Below are 6,310 nucleotides of genomic sequence, written 5' to 3' on the forward strand. Positions count from 1 at the left end.
AATCCTTACTATAATCCTTCAAGGAAAAATAAAATCAAGCTGGGAGTTTGGCCTAGTGGTAGATTGCATGCCTCCCATGCACAAAGATCCAGGTTTGATTCCTCAGTATCACATACGTAGAAAAAGCCGGAAATGTTGCTGTGGCTCAAGTGGTAGAGCCTTGGAGAGAGTCCAAGGACAGTGCTCAGACCCTGAGTTCAAGACCCCCAGGACTGGCAAAAAAACAAGACAAAAATGTGCTATCCCTGCACTTTTTTTGTTGTTTCTAGAGGTTGATTGGCGATAAGAGTCTCAGGTCCATTTGTGCCCAAGCTGGCTTTGAACCTTGATCCTCAGATCTCAGCGTCCTGAGTAGCTGGGATTACAGACGTGAACCACCACACCTAGTTTTTTTTAATCTGTTATTTTTAATTTTTGCTGGTTCTAGGGCTGGAACTCAGGGCCTGGACACTGTCCTTAAGCTTTCTCAAGGCTAGGTCTCTACCACTTGAGCCATAGCAACACTTCCAGCCCTTTCTGTGTATGTGGTATCAAGAAATAGAATCCAGAGGGCTTTGTGCATGTTAGGCAAGCACTCTAACACTAGGCCATACTCCCAGCCTGTTGCTTTTTTTTTTTTGCTTTTATCTTGTATTACCTAACGAAAACTCACTATAATGTATGGAACCATTATTTCTTCCAGTACTGCCCACAGTCGTGTGCCTAGGTCTTTAATGCCCACTGGAGTACTTCATTCTAAGCTGAGTCTCTCCAAACTCAAATACTTTGGGTAGGTTTTCTTTTTTTTGGTGTGTGTGTGTGTTTTAGGGGTAGTTTTTTTGACACACCAGAGAGTGAACAATTAGGGACTATAAGATACTTTTTTTTTTCCAGTCCTGGGCTTGAGCTCAGGGCCTGAGCACTGTCCTTGGACTTTCTCAAAGCTAGAGCTCTACCACTTGAGCCTCAGCACCACTTCCGGCTTTTTTCTATGTATGTGGTACCGAGGAATCGAACCCGGGTCTTCATGCATGCTAGGCAAGCACTTTAACCACTAGGCCAAACTCCCGGCCCCAAGATATTTTTTTTTTTGCCAGTCCTGGGCTTGAGCTCAGGGCCTGAGCACTGTCCTTGGACTTTCTCAAGGCTAGAGCTCTACCACTTGAGCCTCAGCACCACTTCCAGCTTTTTTCTATGTATGTGGTACCGAGGAATTGAACCCGGGTCTTCATGCATGCTAGGCAAGCACTTTAACCACTAGGCCAAATTCCCGGCCCCCCTAAGATATTTTTTTTTGTCAGTCATGGGACTTGTACTCTGGACCTGGGCACTGTCCCTGAGCTCTTCAGCTCAAGGCTACTGTCCTAGTCCTTGAGCTATAGCACAACTTTTGGTTTTCTGATGATTAATGGAGGTAAGAATCTTACGGACTTTATTGTCCTGGTTGGTTTTGAACCGTCATCCTCAGATCTCAGCCTCCTGAGTAACTAAGATTACAGGCGTGAGCCACCCAGTGCCTGGCTAGTTTCATTTTTTAAGTAGATATGATTCAGATTAACTAGCCATTGGTGATTAATTCAGTCTCTAGCCTTGAGGTTCAGCAGCCCCACCTCTAGTTGAACCTTGGGTCTTCTGGTTACCAGTCTGGGTTGTCAAACTCTTCACAAGCCTCTAGCCATTAGCTATCTCAGCAGTATACTGAAAAGAAATACTAGTCATCACCATTAGCCTACACCTATAATCCTTGCTACTCAGGAGACTCAGATTTGAGGACTGATATTCAACACCAGCCTGGACAGGAAAGTCCATCAGATTCTTATCTATGGGCATGTGGCTCAAGGTGCAGAGTTCCAGCCTTGCCTTGAGCCAAAAAAAGCTGAGAGAGCTAAATAAGAATGGGCCACATTCAAACTCCAGTACAGGTGTGTGTGCACTCAGGCATGCAAACACACATGGAGCTATGTGCCAGGAACCAAGGACAAAGACCAAATTTTTCTTTAACACCCCCTACATATGAAACCTCCAATTCTATGCTCCTGAAAACTTCAATTTACCATCTGTTCCCATGATAGCAACGATTCATGTTTTGTTCACTGCAATAACTCTTAACGCGTAAAACAACATATTAGGGGACGGATGTTGAATAGCACAAGGATGAAGAGTCACTCAACAGTTTTTCTGCCAGTACTACAGCTTGAACTCAGCATCTGGGCACTGTCCTTGAGCTTTCTCAAGGCTACCACTTGAGCCACAGTAACACTTGCAACTTTTTTGTTTATGTGGTACTGAGGAATCAAAGCCAGGTATTTGTACATGCTAGGAAAGTATTCTACCACTAGGCCAAACTCCCAACCCCAGCAAAGGTTTTATTTTTTGCCAGTCCTGTGGCTTGAACTCAGGGCCTCAGCGCTGTCCTTGGGCTTTGCTCAAGGCTAGAGCTCTACCACTTGAGCCACAGCACACTCTGGCTTTTTCTGTATATGTGGTACCGAGGAATCGAACCCAGTGCTTCATGCATTCTAGGCAAGCACTCTACCACTAGATCATACGGCCAACAAAGGTTTCCATGAGTACCTCCTTCCACCTAAGTTGTGAGGACAAGACACTACCTTCAATGTACCAGCTAAGAGTACTAGACCACAAACACATGTGTTAGAGTTCAGGACTATAAGTGCCTACAAGCAGCTCTACCATGTGCTGAAAATTCAAAGGAAAGGCTTGCCTAGGCATGGCCTGCCTAGGGACCAATGCAGGTAGCCACAATCTTGCAGCTCAACATGGACTATACCAAGAGAGCTTCTCCTAAGTCCTGAGACCAATGGGTCCAACAGTGACTTCAGGCCTGACAAGTCTCTTGTTCAAAGACAGAACTTCCTGCGTTCATGATGGACATGAGAATTAAAGGGAAAAAAAACTCAAAGCATCTACTCCCTGTCTTCAACGTAAAAGAAACAGAATCAGTAGGTTCCCTAGGCTGGCCTTGAACTCTGGGCTCAAACAAGTTTCTAGAACCTCCTGAATAACTAGGACTGTAAGATGTGCTCTATTGCTCTTAGCTAGTTATTTCCTATTTTATCACATTTGAAAGTGGCCTGCCTGTAAATTTAACTAAAATACCCACTATTAGTATTAAAGTTGTTTGCAGCCCAGGTGCTGGTGACTGGCCTGTAATCCTATCTACTCAGAAGGCTGAGATCTGAGGACTGTGGTTCAATGCCAGCAAAGGCAGCAAAGCCTGTGAGACTCTTCCCTCCAATTAAGCACTAAAAAAGCCAGAAGTGTAGCTGTGGCTCAAGTGGTGGAATGCTAGCCTTGAGCAAAAAAGCTCAGGGATAATGCCTAGGCCCTGAGGTGAAGCCCCAGGATGGACACACACACACACACACACACACACACACACACTTGAAGCTGAAATTTAAACAAGATGTTTGATGATATAAAACTGCTAATGGCTCACGCCTGTAATCCTAACTAGTCAGGTGGCTGAAATCTGTGGATCACAGTTCAAAGCTAGCCCAGGCATGAAACTCCATGAGACGCATCTCCAGTTAGCCACCAGAAAAATGGAAGTGGTGCTGTGGCTCAAAGTGTTAAGAGTGCCATCCTCGAGCAAGGAGCTCAGAGATAGTGCCCACGCCGAGTTCAAGCCCCATGACCAAAACCAAAACAACCTTTAATAAATGCAACTGTTGGAAGTGGCGCTGTGGCTCAAGCGGTAGAATGGTAGCCTTGAGCTGAAGAGCTCACAGATAGTGCCTAGGCCCAGAATTCAAGCCCAATAGATAAATAAATAAATAAGTAAAGCAAATGTGACTTGTATTTTAATGTGATGTGACTGAATCTTTGTTTATTTTAACAGGCGAGGACTGTTCAGTGAGGAACAGCGAGGGGCATAGATCTTCCTGCGTGATGGGAGGTTGTGCTTGAATATTTATTTTTGAGAATGCTAATGTAACACTGAGTCATTAATTCAGTTTGAGTCTGAGTCTACTCCAGCATGACCCCTGTGGGTTCCCATAACAATGCAGGCAAAGAGCTGTAACTTTCAACTTTTTCAGTCCTTTCCATTATGCACACATATATTTGTGGAGATTCAGCTCTGCTTTATCTCTCTCTCCCTCCCCCCCTATCACACCCAGGGCCTATGCATGCTAGATAAACTCTTAGCCCTTGAGCTACATCCCATCCCATCAGAATGCACTTTGTGTTCCAAAATGTACTAAGACAAGGCTTTAGGAAAAATACCCATATGATAAAATATTCAAGAGATTTTTTTCTGTACTGGTACTGGGGCTTTAACATGGCCTGGGTGCTACCCTTTATCTTTTTTCCACTCAAGGCTAGTTTTCAACCACTTGCACTATGCCTCCACTAGGGCTTTTTGCTGGTTAGAGACAGTCACGTGGATTTTTCTGCCTGGGCTGGCCTTGAATTTTAATCCTCAGATCTTAGCCTCCTGAGTAGCTAGGATAACAGTAGTGGGTCTCTAGGTGGCTAGCTTCAATGATTTTTGGGGGGGTTGGTCTAGGCACTGTCCTTGGCCTCTTTAGCTCAAGGCTTTCACTTTACCACTTGAGCCATAATACCACTTCTATTTCTGGGTTTTCTGGTGGCTAATTGGAGATAAGTGTCTCCCCGACTTTCATGCCTGGGCTGGCTTTGAACCACAATCCTCAGATTTCAGCCACCTGAGTAGCTAGGATTACAGGCGTAAGCCACTAGCGCCTGGGAAAGCAATGGTTTCTAAACCTGAGGCTTCTGAATAGAATCTGGATATCAAATTTGGATGGGAAAAATGTTAACATCTTAGCTGGGTGATGGTGGCTGGCTCATGTCTAGAATCCTAGCTACTCAGTAGGCTGAGATCTGAGAATCGTGGTTCAAATCTATCCTGGGCAGAAGAGTCCTTGAGACTTATCTCCAATTAACCACCAGTAAACCAGAAGTAGTAGAGTGCTAGCCTTGAGCAAAAGAGCTTAGGAACAAAAGAGCCTTGGCCATGAGTTCAAGCCCCATGAGCCAAATACAGTTACCCTCTTTTCATCTACTATCTGTATCTACAGTTCAGAATTTTCGTTCACTATGGATGTAGGCACCAAACTGGAGAATTACTGGCCATGCTTAAGACTTTGCTGCCAACAGAAATTGTACTTGATCATTTGTGTAGGTGTCTCAAAATAACTACTGATTACATGCTTAGCATGTAAGCGGTCCTAGGTTCAATCCTCATCACCAAAACATTAAGTCACAATTTTTTTTGCCAATCCTGGAGCTCACGGACTTTCCTGCCTGGGCTGGCTTTGAACTACAGTCCTCAGATCTCAGCCTCCTGACTAGCTAGGATTACAGGTGTGAGCCACCAGCGCTCAGCTTAATTGCTATATTTTTAGATAGTTCATGGACTTTGTAGTCCCTGCATATCATATCAACATTATGAGAAAGGATCTATGAATGTGGACACACTGCCACAAGACTCTGGGAAACAAAAAGTTAAGACTCCTCATGCAAGGGCCTGAGGTCAAAATTTTCCTTCCTGTCTGCCCCCACTCTGGATGCCATTCCCAAAGTGTGTTTTGTATGAAGGATGATATTAGGACCATGTGTATGGTAGGTAAGTGTTCTACCACTAGACTCCACTCCTAGCCCAGTGCATATATTTCTTTTCTATCCAAATGATAGAGACTTAATGAGCCATAATTTACCATCTATTGAACATTTAGTTTGCTTCCAAGTAATGATGTCATAAATATCCTTACACCTTTTATATATGATTATACTCATGATGGTTAGTTCCTAGAAATAGACTTGCTGGGCCAAGAGTCTATAATTTGACTCATTGTCCAGAGGCTCTAATTATATCCTTATCATTAATGAATACCTATTCACTAGTGTGAATATGGTCACCAGCAATAGGTTAAATGTCTGGAACTGTACCAATTTGGTAAGAAGTAGGGTTTTCATTTAAAATTATTTTTCTATAAGGAATGCTTGTTGTCTGAACATTGAACTTACTGAGATGAAACCTTAGTTAAATGCATCTGCTATAATGTGCATAAATCTGTAGAAATCCTTAATTTTTCCCCCTCTACCTACTCCCTCAGATTATTAGTTGCCAGCCAAAAGCTAGCTTCCCAAAGGGAAACTTGGTATGAGAGGCTCATTGCTTCCTATTTGCTGTTATTGCCCTCTCCCTAGGTCACAGGACTTAGGCTATTTCTCTGGCATGCCTTCCATCTCCTTTTTGGTGACATCCATGCAACAAACATTCACATGCAAACATGCAATCCTGATTGGCCAATGTCTTGAGCATAACTTTCTTTTTTTTGTGCCA

Source organism: Megascapheus bottae, chromosome X, assembly GCF_031878675.1.
Source record: "Megascapheus bottae isolate mThoBot1 chromosome X, mThoBot2.hap1, whole genome shotgun sequence".
Lineage (NCBI taxonomy): Eukaryota > Metazoa > Chordata > Mammalia > Rodentia > Geomyidae > Megascapheus > Megascapheus bottae.